At 37.8% G+C, this 16,778-nt stretch overlaps 2 pseudogenes; both read left to right on the top strand.

The window, feature by feature from the left end:
* The first annotated feature begins 617 nt into the window (after positions 1–617).
* Positions 618–5,113, top strand: LOC127620530 (organic solute transporter subunit alpha-like; annotated as a pseudogene).
* A 6,940-nt stretch (positions 5,114–12,053) lies between these two features.
* LOC127620674 (histone-lysine N-methyltransferase SUV39H1-A-like) lies at positions 12,054–15,531 on the top strand (annotated as a pseudogene).
* The last annotated feature ends 1,247 nt before the right edge of the window (positions 15,532–16,778 follow it).

Here is a 16,778-nt window from a genome sequence, read left to right as displayed (position 1 = left end):
CTGCATCAGCCAGTACATTGACTTCCGTATACGCCTCTTCGTTAGTCCGCCAATCATGCGCATTACATGAATTTCAAAATAAGAGCCCCCAACTTTTTTTGTTTAACTTTTAAATTTTTGTGGTAATATACATTATGCCACAAATGCTGTTGATTGAGCTTAACTTGTATTGAACCCGGAATATTCCTTTAAAAAAGAAATATTTGTGAAAGGTAATAACCAACCAAGTGGTGTTATCAAAGTAGAAACAAAGCATGAATATACAGCATAACAATGAGAAAATAGGTAAAATTATTACATGGCTGCAGGATTAATCACAGACAGAGAACAACTGCCTATTTAGCCAGTCAACTATACATATGTTATCATGCATTATATTATTTTTTGTAAAAATACTACAAGCCTATTGTGTGGTTGTGTGGGATAGCCCAGACCTGCAAGAAGACGGACATGGCCCTCTACCTGCCACCCTACCTGTTTAAGTCAATCATTAACAATTGAGCTCAAGTCTTGCACATGATTTAGGGGTTTGGTGTATGTTTACTTATTTTGATCAGATACTGAGGGCTCCTAATCAAGCTGCTTGTTTTGTGGGATGTCTCTGATTTAACTGAACAATGAAGCCAAACAACTGTACTTTCATGGGGGGTGGGATCCCTTTGTCATCCGAGTTCTTTAAAGGTAAGAGGTTTGACTGATAAAAAGTGTTGATATGTCAACACAAATGATGTCTATCCAAGCAATGTAATGGCTATCATGTACTTTTCCATGATTTATGATAGGAATGGTAAACTGCTATGCAAAATATTTATGGTTACATATGTGCTGTAATGAAAACATCTCTGTTACTGATGTAACCTCCGTTCCCTGATGGAGGGAACGAGACGTTGTGTTGATGAGTTGACACTAGGGGTCACCCTTGGGATCCCAGACATCTCTGATCTTTGAGAAAAGGCCAATGGGAATTGGCGTGTTGGATTTGCATGCCACTCCCCCGGACATACGGGTATAAATGGAGTGTTGCTGTAAACACACATTTAGGTTTTGCACTGATGAGCCGAGGCAAAGAACCGGCCATTTTAGTAGTTGGTTCAGTGTTGTGGCAAGAGGGACAGGGAACAGAGGTTAAATCAGTAAACAAGAAGTTCCCTATCTGTCATTCACTCGACGTTGTGTCGATGAGTTGACACTAGGGGTCCCAACGAGAAATGCCTCAAGAGCTGAATCGTGTTACGCAGACTGGCAGTGCGAGACGGGCAGAACTCTGTGTGCCTCGTAGCCAGCGCAGCAAGCCATGACGTAACTACCCCCAACACACTGGCTGCATGAAGCGGTCCCCTACACCCTGTGGACTGGCTAACTACTCAGAAGTTTAAGGCCGTAGCCTTCTCTCTATTATTCTCCCCAAATTGTTCAGCTGGGGGCCATATAAGGTCCACATTGGGGGGTGTCCCTCCAAAGAGGAGGACACAGCGGAGACCGCACCCAGCCCCGAGAGGGGGGTACTTCTAAGCAGAATACAACACACAGTCTTACCGGGTCGGAGCGGAAGCACGTTGTGCTGTGGAGGGGAGGAGTTACTACAAACACTGTGACCAAGGACAGAGGGCTGCTCCCAAGGAAGAGCGATTTACCAGTGGGGAAACCATTTGTGGAATATACATCACACAGGGTTACCTAAGGAGACAACCAGCACATGTGGAGCACTTACCACAGTACGTGGGCCTAAGTGACACACGTACTGGGGTGGCGGCGAGCCTCTCCGAAGACTCATCGGACTTGGATTAAGAGGGGGGCCTGGTTCCGGGGCGCCGTACCTGCCTTAAGAGAGACGTGGCTGGCGGTTGTGATAACGACGGCCGGGGAGACCGGAAATAGAGCCCAGGAAATGAGGAAACTGCTCTTTAATGGAAAATGTGGGTACCGCAGCCCGTCGTGCATGGGGAAACAACAAAAGTTAATTGAAACCACCCGACCCTCCTGTTGGGGAGGGAGTGGTCTGCTTACCAGCTCCCGTAGTGCAGTTTCCTGAGTCCCGGAGCTGCCCATCTCATTGGCGCTTCAAAGCCTTCTTTGGGCCTGTGGGGAGCTCCACACCGCTGTGGCGGAGCTGGTGTTGCCGCCGCAGGGGGACGCCCAGGGCGACGAGTAGACGCAGTGCGGGGTCTGTGGCTCAGCCGAGGCAGGATATGCTGCATGGTCTCCATCTGCTTTCTTACCATTGAGAACTGCCTGGCAAAGTCATCAACAGTGTTGAAAAACATCCCAACCTGGGAGATGGAGGCGTCAAGGAAACGAACCTTGTCGGCCTCTCGCGACTCAACCAGGTTGAGCCAAAGTTGGCATTCCAGGACCATCAGGGTGGACATCGCCTACCCGAGAGCGCGCGTTGTGAACTTTGTCGCTCGGAGGGTGAAGTCGGTCGCCAAGCGCAGCTCATGCATTAGTCCCGGGTCAGGACTACCCTTGTGTATTTCTCTTAGTGCCTTGGTTGCTTGGTGCAACTGCAGGAGCATAATGGCATGTAAGACGGAAGCGGACAACGTCGAGTGAGTGACAGATAGGGAACTACTTTATATATTTTGTATATGCATTGACCGTCAACACAGATCATTCAACAAGTGACATGTTGGTCAATGCTGAGTCTGCTACCATTGTATCCCTGTTTTCCTAATTCTGACATTTTCCTTGTTTAGCTGTTTCCAGGAGTATTACCTAAAAAGTTGGTAAAAATGTGTCTCGGAGCTAGGGTAACCAGAGACTGATCTGACTGTTCTGTACTTTTTAATTGTCCTGAAAAAAAGGGCATCTGGTTACCCTACTTTGCTGTGATAAAGGTTTTCTTACACAAGCAAGGCAGATGGCTAATTCAACCTGTAGGAAGTATTTTAAGAGATGCCCTTTTGCATGGGCATCTCTTGAATGTATCCTTGCCACCGTATAGTCCTTATATGATGACCCTTAATTATGAGCTGTTTGGGTCATTACATAGTTTTGTTTCTGCTTGTAGTACTCAAAAACGATCTTTGGCTGTTCCTCCTTCCTGCTGTGTTTGCCGTGCTGCTGCTCGCTCTTTTCTTGGAGGAGATTGGCTTCTTTTTGCACCATGTGCCCTTTCCACGGTGCAGTCGTTTCACCCGGTGTATCCTGTGAGTGTTCCCAGTAAAACAGCACTTACCACTAGTTATTGAACTTCATTAATTTCAGGCTTTTATTTGTCATTTGGCAACATTGTGCTTACTGTACAGGTCTTCGGAATGACATCTATCATTGCACTGTATGTTCCTGTCTATGCAATTTCATTGCTTCCCTGTGAGTGACTTTTGACCTCCACTGTTGTAATCAAATTGTACAATACTGATACTGACCAACAGTCAGACAAACAATCATATCTATTTGGAATATGTGTTTGTATTCTTTACAGATATCAATCTATTACACTGTTTAAGTTCATGGGTCATATTAAGGACTTTTTCGGTTGAAAGGCCCGCATGCTTGAGGTATTAGCAGGGGAGTAAGTGCCTCCAAACCCCTTCCCCTGTTGCTGCTGCTGCTGTCTACCTCTATTCAACATCAACAAGTATTTCATCACACGAATACCCGCTGGTTTACATTCCATTTTATTCATTTCTGAGACTCTCTGAGACCATTTACAGCTGTTCTAGAATTAACGGTCTTTACAGAATAAAAGTTGACATTTTAAGTCAATTTAAAATAACAGTATTGCTCTATTATATTTGAGGTTAGAATAATCTTATTGTTTTTCAGGACCAGTGTGGGCTGGATGATGGCTGCTGTCCTTCAGCTCTCTGTGGTCAGAACACTCCTGTTCTTCCTAACTCTTGTCCTCTGGACAGATGAACATTATGACTATGGGGATGTGAATACAATATGCAATTGCTTTCAGCTCACTTTAGTGTTAGGCACAATATTTTTTATGGTACTATAGAGTAAAAAGCCCTGATTCAATTGAAATATATTAATCCCAGAGAAATGCGTTCAGGCATCAAATATGTGTCTCTACACAAGGGATCCAATTATTAGTTTCTGAACTACATTATATGACACAGTGTCTCTTTGTAAGCTGTTTCTCTTTCTCATAGGTGGACTCAGGGAACCACAACATGTATGTCAATGCTATTATTGCGGTTTCCAATTTTCTGTCCTTTTATGGCTACCTGCTATTTTATGAAGCCACAAAAAGAGCATTGCCTGGATACAATCTGCGAGCCAAGTTTATTTGCATCATTGTTGTCCTGGTCCTTTGTGGACTACAGAGTGGAATTCGAGAGGCCGTGGGTGCGCTGAATGTTAACCCCTGCACACCTCCCTTCTCTGACCTCTTTCGGTCTCAATGTAAGAACTAGATTTGTATTGATTCTTGTATTGATGGGATTTGGAAACAGGAATAAGGCAGATTTAACTAAAGCTTTAAAGATGCTTTACATTTTTTTTTATGGAACATGAAAGTATATCTCAGGCAGAATGTCGGCCTAAGTCACCATTACTTTTCACTGTATGGAAAAAAATAAGCAATAGAAGTGAATGGTGACTGAGGCTAACATTCAACCTGACATATTTTTGGGTTTCACAGAAGAATGAAAGCCATACAGGTTTGGAACAACATGAAGGTGATTACACTTTTAGGTGGACTGGTCTTTTAAATAAAGCTTTAAGTTGTCAAAATAACTCTTTTTTTTTTTTTTTTCTCTCTTGTGGTCTCTCAAGTTATTTACCACTATGCTATTGTGGAGATGTTCTGCATCAGCCTCTTTGCACATCACACATTCCGGAAAGTTGAGCCCCGTCTTGAGGAAGGTGTTGAAATAGAAGATGATGTCGTAAGAGAGCTCAGTGAGAAGGCGATTCAAACAGAAGACGAGCTGCCATTTGCTGTACAGCCCTCCTCTCACGAGGATGAGCCATGCCATTCTAACCAAGGGTACAACAGTGACAGCGAAGATAGCCTCTGCAAAAGTGAGCGTGCCCCACTGGACTGCTTCCACTTCCCCGTACAGCTCAAACAGCAGCAAGCACAGAGACAGAGCTGCCAACAATTACTGTCTGTGCAGAGACTAACCATATTGACAAAAATTATGTTACTGTTGTATAGCAGAAAAGGAAAGAAAATGTATATATTATATATAGTTTTGTAGTAAATGTGTGACATTGTTGTATTTCACATGTCTATGACTCCACTGTGCCCAAAAAATGTACTTAGGTCATTGACAGATAAGGTGTTATAATGCGAAAGTTTAAAACACTTGTGACATGTTCTCAGAAATGTAATCTTTTTGTCCAATTTGGTTACATACATTTTTGAAAAACTTACATATACTTACTTACATACATTTTATAGCTTTTTCTACCTAAAAAAAATCATCACGCTCAGTCTTGAGGGTCTAAAGGTGTCCGCTCTGCTTTATGGTTTTATGGTCAACATTAACAAAACAATAACTACCTACATGTTGGTTACACCCAATGTCTTTGAGAATTTTAAACTCAGATGTTTCACTGCTTTTTTTTTTTTTAAGAAATAATAATAAAAGACTATATCTTTTTTCCACATGATATTTTTTAATTTAAGCCCCAGAAAAAATTATCAAAATGACTTTAAACTCAGCAATTGATAAATGTTCATTCAAGTAAATAGTTTTTGTGAATTAGTTTTTTTTTTATATGTATTTTTACTTTAATGAATCAGGACAAAAATGAGTGTCACTTCATTGACCCTTAGGACACATGGCCATAATATGCACCTGTTACACTCTGTTATTGTATTTTATGATGAATCTTGTAAAAAGAATCCACGTTATGATCATGAAAAGTTTTTTTTTCTTTCTAGATATAGATCTAGATCAAACATGTCGAAATCAAATTCTGACTGGCTAATCGCCCTTATTTAAAGTCTGTTATTTATCAAACATATTAAAATTAAATATGAAATATTTTACTTGCAAAATTAGTCAAATAAAAAATAAAAGTAATACATGACACAATTGATCTAAAGAGGACGGTAAGGGGGAATGCATGGTTTTACAAGGGGGATGCATTTTGGTATTTTTTGCAACAAAGGGGATGCCATCCCTTTGCATCCCCCCTTGATTATTAATTTCACCAGTGTAACAAGCATTTTTCCATTACAAGACATATATTTTTATGTATCATGAATGGATTAATAATATCATTAAGTTTACAGTATATTACAAATTTACACGATTACTAATTCCAATTCTATATTCTAATTCAATTCCAATTCTAATTCAATGCAAATGAATGAGAAACAAGCGAATAAAAGATATAATATATCCATATTTTGATTCACATTACAAATACATAAGGAATAAAGAACACATACTCAAGTTGTACATTGCAAGAACCCTCTAGCTGCAAAAGAATATATAAATAAACTCCAGCAACTTTCCTGGTGTCCAAATCCCAAGTTGGTGCATCCAATTCAAAAGGGATCATCCCTGTGCCTTATTCCCTTCAAAGTGAATTACCCTTCACTGTGAGAGCTTCAGTGGCTGAAAGGTGATAATGGTCAGTCAGAACTCACTTTTTAAGTGATTCTTATGGGAAAACTGGTTGGAAATATCCTACAGCATTGGATTGAGCTCCCTTCGAAGTGTCCTGTGAAGGCATGATCAGCGGCAGTTAGAACACAGCCAGATGTGCTGAACAGTTAGGGTGAGTGCTTTCCTACTAGAAATGATTTGATTGGACAAGGTTTCTCTACCTCTATGTGATGTCATGGATGTCCCCGAGTCTTTTTAGCCAGACGAGAGAGACTGCAGATGCTTATAATGCTTATTCTTTAAGTAAGTCTATCATCCCCACAAGTGTGTTTTTGTAATCAAATCAGTGTTTTTGATTGAATCTTTTAAGTGAACAAATTGTTCTTGTTTGCTTCCATTATTCTGGTGGTGAATGTCTCAGTGTTTTTTAATGAATCAGTTGAATCCATGATTCACAACACCATCCTCACAATAGGTAAAATCCCCCATTTGTCGCCACCTACTGGCTTAAATGTTTGTTTCTTCAATTCCTTGCTGCAGACTGTAGCGCGATGATGATGTGGTGGATCTAATCCTCTGCGTAATGGATTTTGGTGACGTAGTAAATGTTTTGGTTTTTAAATGTTACACTGAGTACATTATTACTTAGTACTTAAGTATTACTCTCAGACATTTGTTTAATATAGCTTAGCTTTTAAAATGGTCATAACCATGTATTTCGTAAATTACTTATTCTTGTTTTTCCTCTTCACCCACAGAACACAAATATATAAATTAAAGATGCAATATGTAACAATTTTCATGTAATATTTACCTTTTTTCGCCAATGTCTGAATGGCTTGTAATGCAACTTAAAAAACGAGCCCTTCCCGGACTTCGTAGGTTGCCTGTAGACTGATTATCATGCGAAGGGAGCAGGTCGCTTTTGCAGGGAAAATCCAAAGTACGTGACGTTTATGCGCGCTCCCGAGCTTGACTGGAAATGACACCCATTAAAAAATATTATGTGCACAAGTTATATTTACAATGATTTCTCTTTGTTTTCTTCAAACATCACTTCTCACATTTCATCTCAAGCATGCTTTGCACTGACACTTTTGTCGTCTTTGTGAACAAGTACGTGTCGTTTTTTAAACAGTTAATAGAAATAATTTTCACACAATACATTTTTACATAAAACACAAAAAAGTATTTTTTTAGATAAATTGAGTTGCGCCCCATGTTCAACAGGATTAACCAATAAGCGTGTCCTTTTCAAGTTTTAGATACACCTCGACCAATCATCAACATAAATGCCTAGCATGCCCTTCCTGCTAAATAAAATTGTTGGAAAGTGTCAGAAAGTAATAAACATCATGAGGAGTTTAAGTGGAGTGAAATGTGGGCAAACTTCTCATTTAAAACTGTATATGTGACATTGATTAGGTCTGTGATTGATTATGATGGGTCAGCATCAAAAACTTTATTGGAAAATATAAATTAGATGCAAGCTCAAGCTCTGAGGCAGTGCAGTGCAGCAGTAAAAACAACCTTCTTATCAGCTCTGCAGGTTCTGACAGGAGAGATGCTGCTAGAAATGAGAAAACAGCTAATGATTAATTACTGGGCCAATCTTAAAGGGCAAAATTGGTGATACAAGAAAGCTGGGAACAAGATAAAAGAAATTGTTTAGGATGGGCTAGTAAAATATATGCAAGATGAGCCCAACAGTTGTAATCCCAAAAACAGAACTGTGGGTACATAAAACACCACAAATAGTCATGCATATTATGTTTGAAATAAAGAAAGCAGGAAGAGGGTACATAGTTTTACCAACAGAATTTTCAATCCATGTCAGTGTTAATTACCTCCAATATATATTTACAGATGGGTCAAAAGATCCAGAGCATCAGACAACTGGAGCAGCATTTATAGAACCAAAATGGAAAGAAGTGTAAACGAAGTTCAAACTATTTGGGAGTATATCCAGTGGAAATCCTGGCAAAATGCATGGCTTTACAGTGGGTAGAAGAACAAAAACAAGGATCCATTTTAGTATGTTCTGACTCCTTAAGAGCTTTAAGCCTTTAAGCCTTGTTTAGAATTTTACAAGTACATACAATAATCATTCGAGAGGGTACAGTAATTAGGTTTATGTGTGGGTTCTGGCACATGTAGGTATAAAGGGAAATGAGGAGATGGATAAATTAGCAAAACAAACATTACAAAGAGAATCAATAACATTAAAAGTGGCATTAAGTCAGAAGTTAAAGCAGTAATATGGGGTAAAGCAATAGAAGAATGGCAAGGAAAGTGGAACAAACATATAGGGTTGATTTTTTTAATGCATAACCAATAAAGTTAATCAGAAAATAGGAAATATAGGCAAGTCAGGGAAAGGGGAAGTTGGTTACAACAGAATAAGGTTAAGACATTCAAATTTAAATAGTATACAAAAAATAATAGGAAAACATCCAGATGGGTTGTGTGAATACTCTCAGGTTGAGGAGAATATATCACATGTAATTACTGAATGCACTAAATATGATGGAGGAGTTGATGAAGACTGTAATTAAGGAGTACAGTATTAAGGAATTAACAAATATGTCAAGTTGGAAAAACAGTAAGAAAAAAACAAGAAAAACAGGATTGATTCGTAGAATTGAAGATCTGTTCCACACTCCGGAGCAGAAGGTGGCAGTTATTCACCATTTACTTTGGATGCCACCCGCCATTAAAAACCAAGAGGAAGATGGAAAAGAAGAAGATTTTTAAAGGCATGTTTGCTTGCTCAAATAGTTAAAGTGTAATTACAGTACAAAATAAATAACAATGTATAAACGTACTGTTTTAGATGATACTGCGGGACTTTTAGATGCATACATAAAAGGAATCGTGCACAGCAAGTGCTGAGAAGTTCAAAAATCGTGATAATAAATTTTGTGGAAAGGCACTTCACTTTGTTTGATACCTTTGTTTGATTTGCTTGACAACTTGGCTGGTAGTTCGGTAAAGTTGGGTATGTTCACAGATTCAAACTTACCGGATTAATAACTCATAAGTGAAACGTTGTTAAAACACAAACGACACCTCTTTCCAGCCGTAGTAAGGTATACAAAGAGCTTCAACCTAATTTTCATCTAAACGAGCCATCCTCCGAGCTTGACAAATAACATTGGTCTCTACGTGCAGCCGACTGTGAGACAGAGTGTGTAGGGACCATCTAAAAAGTGCAACACTGAAAAACGATACTGCAGCCGTGGCCAAAAGTATTGGCAGTGACATAAATGTTGTGCATCGCAATTTTTTCTGCTTCAGTTGTTGTGGTGCTGATTCACATTGTTAGATTATTGAGTGATCAGATGCATTTTAAATAATTGCAAAAAGCTTCATTGGCCCCAAAAATGTACTTGATCACAAAGGCCAAACATTTTTACTTGATCACAAAAACCCAAATTTCACAGTTTTTTGGTCCTGTCACAAAATGACCAGCCAACATAATTTCACTAATCATATCAGCAGCAACTGGGAAAGTGTAAACGATTACTAGACAGGTGAAATCACATTATTCTGATTGGATTATAAGAGCAGACTGATTGCTATAAAAGGAGGGAAGAAGTGCTTCCAATCATTGTGTTCTTGTTAGCAATGGTTACCTCTAAAGAAAGACGTGCAGCCATCATTGCGTTGCATCAAAATGGCCTCACCTGCAAGGAAATTGCGGCAAAGAATATTGCACCTGAAAGAACCATTTACCGCATCATCAAGAACTTTGAGGAGAGAGGTTCAACTGCTGTGAAGAAGGCTTCAGGACATCCCAGAGTGTCCAGCAAGTGCCAGGACTGTCTCCTCCTGAGGAGTCTGCTACGGAATCATGTCACCACCAGTACAGGGCTTGCTCAATATTGGCAACAGGTTGGTGTGAGTGCATCTGCACGCACCATGAGGTGAAGACTTTTGGACAATGGCCTGGTGTCAAGAAGGGCAGCAAAGAAGCCTTATGTCTCCAAGAAAAACATCAAGGACAGACTAAAATTCTGCTGGAAGTACAAGGATTGGACCGCAGAAGACTGGTGCAAAGATATTTTCTCTGATGAAGCCCCCTTCTGACTGTTTGGGACATCTGGAAAATCAATAGTCCAGAGAAGAAAAGGTGAACGCTACCATGAGTCTTGTGTAGTGCCAACAGTGAAGCATCCTGAGACTATCCATGTGTGAGTTGCTTTTCATCCAAGGGAGTGGGCTCTCTCTCAATTCTGCCCAAAAACACTGCCATGAATAATGGTATCAAAACATAGGCAAGAGTGATAATGAAGTGGCTCTGTGAACATTACATTGAAATTTTGGATCCGTGGCCAGGCAACTCCCCGGATCTTAATCCCATAGAGAACCTCTGGTCAATCCTCAAAAGGCGAGTGGACAAACAGAAGCCCATAAATTGTGATAAACTCAGAGCACTAATAAGGCAATAATTGATCGCAATCAGTCAGGATTTGGCCCAGAAGCTGATATACAGCATGCCAGAGCGAATTGCAGAGGTTATGAAGAACAAGGGTCAACACTGTAAATATTGACTCTTTGCATATATTGAATGTTTTTGCCAATAAAAGCCTTTAAAACTTGTGAAATGCTTTTCATTGTTTTCTAGTATACCATAGAAACGTGTTAAAATAATCTACAAATACTGAAGCAGCAAACTTTGCAAAACGCATAATGTATGTTTCTGCCAATACTTTTGGCCACGCTGTACAAAAATATTCAGTAACTTCACTCTTACAAAGTGTAGTGTCACAAAATCACTTCACGCATCAGTGGTCTCTTGTTGGTTATACTACAACACTTAGTTAGGAAAAATTTGCTTTTGAATAATTTTGTGAAATTGTTTGGGAAACATTTTCAGTAACTTCACTCTTACAAAGTGTAGTGGCACCAAATTCATGTCAAACACCAGGAGACCCCTGATGTTATACGAAACCACCTAATTTGTAAAGATTTTATTTGCTTCATTTTAACCAGAATAATTTTAGCATTGAAACCATGTAAGAAGGTGGCCTATTTGCTTTCCACAAACCAGAACATTGGTTTAGGCTTCTTTCATGAATTGACATACAGACTCAAACACATGATCCATCTTATATTTACTCAGCTGCTCCTTCTGAGAAGGATGACAATAGACTTTGTAAGAGTGAAGTTATTGAATATTTTTGTAGCATCGCTTTTCGGTATTGCACTTTTTAGACGGTCCCTGCACACTTGTCTCACAGCCAGCTCAGATTTTAGGATGAAATTTAGGTAGAACCTTACTAAAGAGGCATCGTTTGTGTTTTAACAACGTTTTGCTTATGAGTTATTGATCCTGGAAGTTCGAATCTGTGAATATATACCCAACTTTACAGAATTTTGACATTTTTATTGAAGTTATAGTTGTTTGCAGCCCCTTGTTTGTAGATTGCAGGGTGTCCTGTAAGATTCCATGGGGAGACCTACGGGCTCTGAGTTGCAGAGAGAGGCTAGTATGCAAGCAGCTGAGTGTGACAAAGAACAACTTTAATGACTATGAGGTGGAGTACCTTTTTTAATGACAAAAAATATAAGGTGAGTTAATAATGTTGTATTTAGGTATTGCTTGTAGGAAGACCCTGGGCTAGTTCATTCAGGGAATTTGTCACAACGTCTATATCTCAGGAATTATACAGTTTTGAGTTAAAGGTGCTCTTCGTAATTGTTTCCCTTATTAAAACATTTTACTCCTAAAGAAATTCATTGTCATTTTGAAATGTTTATGTACATAATGATGACTCACATGAGATGAAGACTCAAGTCAAATCAGGGTCCCCTCATGGGGTGCACCTTTAAATGTCCATTTACACAAATGTGTGTTTTCATTAGTAGGGGTTTTGTTTGTTAGTTTAAAAATTTTGGGTTGTGTATCAATACAGATTTCCTGATTTGATTTTGTTCCAATTTACAATCTCTCCATTAGATCCGATTTCGATAGAAACTGAATCATTTGACTATATTCCAGTTATGTCCATTTTGCCTACATATAAAAGAAATTTGCTCTCAGCTAATGCTCTAAATTATGTTCTTATTTGGTACATTTTGATAACATAAATAAAAAAAAATTAACAAAATATGCATTTAATTAGCTATTATTTTAACAGAAATACTTATCAAAACAACCAAAACTGAAACTTTCACTTTAAACTTTAAAGTAAAAGTAAAATGTAGATCTTGGGATGTTAAGAATCAATATCACTAATGTTCAATTGTAGATCACTATTTATCAGAAAATCAATATTTTTACCCTAAAAGCCTATAGGTCAAAACTTTTGTAAATTATAATACATTTTAATTATATTCTCGAAACTAAAATTCCAATTTCATCATATTTTTTCTATAGCAGAAGTACTGTATTTGTTGGTCAAATCCCTGGTTTGATAGTTTTATACATTAAGCTTCTACATTATTGTTGTTTCATGAATTTTTTTGGTGTTTCAAATTTTAAAGCCTATGAAGTCCCTATTGAAGTCTCATGGCAAATTGCATTAAGAAAACTTCCCCATAGCAGGTAAACGTTTGTTTAATGGCTTGTTTTTTCTTCTTCTGGGAAATAATGTTGGACTGTTCCCAAGACTAAATTACTATTCTGGGTTTGATATAACTGAAGCTCAATTGACAGCATTTGTGGCATAATATTGATTATCACAAAAAATTTATTTTGACTTGCCCTTCTTTTTCTTTAAAAAAAAAAAAATCTGGGTTCCAGTGAGGCACTTATAATGGAATTTAATGGGGACAATCTGCAAACATTAAAATACTCACTGTTTCAAAAGTATAGCCTCAAGACATAAACAATAACATGATGATTGTGATAAAATCACTTACTAACCATTTCTGTGTAAAGTTATAGCTTGCCATGACAATGTATTGTCAGCAAACCCTAAAATGACAAAAAATCATGATTTAAACAATATGTGATTTAACAGAAGAATTCATGTGTGCTTATATTAAAATAAGCTTCAAATTTCTGCCTTTTAAACCCTCAAAACTTTGGCCCCATTCACTTCCATTATAAGTGGAAGTGATATTATACAATAGTATATTGTAGCTGCTGTTTTTGCTCATTTTAAGAAAAGGAGAAACGAGTCGAAATAGTTTTTCATGATAATCAACATTATGCCACACATGCTGTTGTGATTGAGCTTAACTTTTATTGAACCCGGAATATTCCTTTATAGGTATACGCCTACAGAAATTTACGTTTAAAAATAAACCAATCCTGAGAAAAATCAACTGGAGTTAGAAGTGTGACAACTAGCCTTGTCTCCCCAATAACTTACTAACCTGTGACCTCATCACCATTTGTGCCACCAACTGCACCTTCTTTTGTCCCCTTATCCACTAAATTCATGTTCACGTTATGTCACTTAGTTCTGCTGCACTGTAACCTTTGTAATATTTTTTGTTCATGGTCGAGTATTCTTTCTGGTGAAGTGGAAGGGCTATGCCGAGTCCAAGAACACATGGGAGCCTCTCATAAACCTTAAATGCCCCATATTCTTGCACCAGTTCTGGCAAGACAAGAAGACAGCTCTGCTTGAGGCCAATGAGCCATTCGATTCTTTGAGTACCCCCATTGTCACCTTCCTCCTCAAGAAAGCCAAGCAGCGCATGAAGCTTCAGAAATGGGAAGACCTCATGAAACAGACCTGCAGGCACAAGGGCTGCATTTTTGTCAGTAATGAGGTTGTACAGACTTCACTTACATTTATGACAAAAAGTTTGTGAAAGGGGTTGAGGTAAACCCAGTGACAGTGGTATGTGAGTGTGAGAACTGCTTCTCTCAGTCTGTAAATGGCTGCTGTCCAGGGCTGATGAGTCATCGCAGGGCATGTAATGAAGCAGGCAGGTGAAATTGATGCCTGGGGTACCCATCTACGAGTGTTTCTCTAAGTGCCGATGTGGGCCAGACTGTGGGAATAGGGTTGTGCAGAGAGGTATTCGTATGATATGTGCATCTTCGAAACAGTCAATGAGAGAGGATGGGGTGTGCGGAGTGCACACCCCATCCTCTGCAGTGCATATACAAAACTGCCTTTGTTATGGAGTATCTTGAAGAGGTAAGCAATTTAAATAGTAAATTGAGGTAAGGTAAGGTTGAATCAAGGTATTTTGCATGAACATTCAAATTCATGAGGATTATTGTCAGTTGAGGAATACTGATCAAAGTAATTAGTCCTCAGTTATAGATAATGTTAGGATATTTAAAATCAAGATAGAAAGAAATACATCATGCTTTTTTAATCATAGATTTAATCATATTAATAAGCCAGGATATTTAAGATATAGCCAGTAAATTCACATTTCTGGTTTAAATTACTCCTATTAATTTTGTATTTAAAATTATAGGGGACATTTAATTTGAAAAGTATTAACACTTAAAAGACTAAATTATTACATGTGTAATAAAAGGACAATCAATGGTCTTATGCAAAACCAGTAGCGCAGAATATGGGCTTCTCATTATAATAACATTTATTGATGTTACTGAAATGATATGTTAATAATAGTTGTTTTAGCAAATCTGGCCTATGTTGCTGTTAAATTAACATTATATCACTTCACATAGCATTTAATTAATATATCTTTACCTATGTTTTTCCAGTGTGATCCAAACTTGCTGGTGTATAATGTTTTTATTGACAACTTGGATGAGCGACTTCCCAGAATCGCATTCTTTGTGAAACAAGGGATCAAAGCAGGAGAGGTCCTTATTGGGGTCGGCCTATAATTTTTGGTTAAATTCAGCCACAAATATTTATATCGGTTCATCCCTTAAAAAAAAAATTAATAAATTAACACTCATTGTCAAATCTTGTTTACGTTGTACTGTCTTCCTGTCTCTTTTGTTGTAGTTGATCGGGTTGATGCAGAGAGTTTAAAAATGGACTCAGTCGTCAGTCGAGCAGGAATTGAAGGATCACCCATCAAACGGATCCATATAGAGTTCAACTGTGTAGTGAAGAATTGACGGAAATATATGCGTTAATCCAGTACGTGCAGAGAATAGCACTCACATAGAAGCATGCATACAATGACAAGCATCAATATACATTCAACATTCTTAATAGTTAAAACTTGTATGTTTGAATATATATTTATGTTTTGATTTGTGTATATGTAACTTTTAAAACTTTTATTGATTTAACTTTTTATAGTGGACATTCAAAAAATAAACTTTGCTTTAAATAGAAAGTGTAAATAGTAGTGTTTCAAACTTAATTAAGTACATTCATGTTTTACATAACTTGAGAGTGTGTGGCCTTATTTTTTATTTATTAAGCATGAGCAAATGGCCTTTTATATATTCTTTTTATTGAAGAATTTGATAAAAAAAATAAAAAAATAAAATACAATTAAACTACTACGAATACTATGTGGAGTATTTATGCTCACTGCATGAATATGTAGTTTACGTTAATGTCTGTAGTGACCGCCAGGTGGTGCTATTGTATTCATATTTTCAGGTCTCTCCTAAGTCAATTTTATTCAAGCTTTATTTCTTATAATGTGAAGCAAATTAATTCACAGAATCAGTGGCAAATAGTAACTATACACGTAGCATCATCCTTCAAGTCAAGGAAAGTTAATAAAAATAAAAAGAAGCTGATATTTGAGGCAGCCAAAATAGCAGAAAGATCTTTATTTTTCATCTAAAAGCGATGAAAGATTATAGTAGTCTGAAGTTTTGAGTTTTTTTTAATTTTTTTTATGCATACAGGTAAATATTCTACAAGAAAGTACAATTAGAAATATACAAAAACAAATTAAACTATTACCTATATTTGCTGTTTGAGATTTGGCAGGTCAGATTCATTGATCTTTCTGTGGAGACTAAGGTAAATATTTAATACAAGGACAAATGTAGTCAAAATCAAGCATTTCAGTAGCCAGTTGTTAAAGGAATATTCCGGGTTCATTGCAGGTTAAGGTCAATTGACAGCATTTCTACTCATCAAACAGAACTGGTGTAAATCAATCAGGTTTGTAGGCCTCCTTGCTCTCATATGCTTTTTCAATTCTGCCCACAAATTATCTATCAGATTAAGGTCAGGGTCAAATGTGACGGCCATTCAAATACCTTGACCTTGCCATTTTGCCACAACTTTGGAGGTATACTTGGGGTCATTGTCCATTTGGAAGACACATTTGTGACCGAGCTTTCTCTGATTAAACTGTTTTACTAATTCAATGAGTTAACAAAGAAAAACAAAACAT

The sequence above is a fragment of the Xyrauchen texanus genome, chromosome 27, assembly GCF_025860055.1.
Source record: "Xyrauchen texanus isolate HMW12.3.18 chromosome 27, RBS_HiC_50CHRs, whole genome shotgun sequence".
Lineage (NCBI taxonomy): Eukaryota > Metazoa > Chordata > Actinopteri > Cypriniformes > Catostomidae > Xyrauchen > Xyrauchen texanus.
This window is presented reverse-complemented; position numbering and strand designations above follow the sequence as displayed.